General features: G+C 39.4%; 1 non-coding gene across 1 annotated transcript; it reads right to left on the bottom strand.

Moving 5' to 3' along the window:
- Positions 1–416: 416 nt before the first annotated feature.
- On the bottom strand, positions 417–520 carry LOC130949738 (small nucleolar RNA R71). Its single transcript, XR_009073451.1, has one exon. It is a non-coding gene; the product is annotated as a small nucleolar RNA R71 (small nucleolar RNA).
- Between the last annotated feature and the right edge of the window lie 485 nt (positions 521–1,005).

Below are 1,005 nucleotides of genomic sequence, written 5' to 3'. Positions count from 1 at the left end.
TCGAACAAGAAAAGGAGATGGCATCCGAACCCAACAACAATAATGCAAGAAGGATGCTTGGTGATTATACTACACCTACTTCCAAGTTTGATGGAAGAAGCATCTCAATTCCTGCTATTGGAGCAAACAATTTTGAGTTGAAACCTCAATTAGTTGCTCTAATGCAACAAAACTACAAGTTCCATGGACTTCTATCAGAAGATCCCTATCAGTTCTTAACTGAGTTCTTACAGATCTGTGAGACTGTTAAGACTGATGGAGTAGATCCTGAAGACTACAGCCTCATGTTTTTTTCTTTTGCTGTAAGAGATAGAGCTAGAGCATGGTTGGACTCTCAACCTAAAGATAGCCTGGACTCTTGGGATAAGCTGCTCACGGCCTTCTTAGCTAAGTTCTTTCCTCTTCAAAAGCTGAGCAAGCTTAGAGTGGATGTTCAGACCTTCAAACAAAAAGATGGTGAATCCCTCTATGAAGCTTGGGAATGATACAAACAGATGACCAAAAGATGTCCTTCTAACATATTTTCAGAATGGACCATGATAGACATATTCTATTATGGTCTATCTAAGTTCTCTAAGATGTCATTGGACCATTCTGCAGGTGGATCCATTCACCTAAAGAAAACGTCTACAGAAGCTCAAGAACTTATTGACATGGTTACAAATAACCAGTTCATGTACACTTCTGAGAGGAATTCTGTGAATAATGGGACGCCTCAAAGGAAGGGAGTTCTTGAAATTGATGCTCTGAATGCCATATTGGCTCAGAACAAAATGTTGACTCAGCAAGTCAACATGATTTCTCAAAGTCTGAATGGATGGCAAAATGCATCCAACAGTACTAAAGAGGCATCTTCTGAAGAAGAAGCTTATGATCCTGAGAACCCTGCAATGGCAGAGGTAAATTATATGGGTGAACCTTATGCTAACACCTATAATTCATCATGGAGAAATCATCCAAATTTCTCATGGAAGGATCAACAAAAGCCTCAACAAGGCTTTAATA

The sequence above is a fragment of the Arachis stenosperma genome, chromosome 1, assembly GCF_014773155.1.
Source record: "Arachis stenosperma cultivar V10309 chromosome 1, arast.V10309.gnm1.PFL2, whole genome shotgun sequence".
In the NCBI taxonomy this organism is placed as follows: domain Eukaryota; kingdom Viridiplantae; phylum Streptophyta; class Magnoliopsida; order Fabales; family Fabaceae; genus Arachis; species Arachis stenosperma.
Note: the sequence above shows the minus strand (reverse complement) of the source record. Positions and strands in the feature narration are given on the sequence as shown.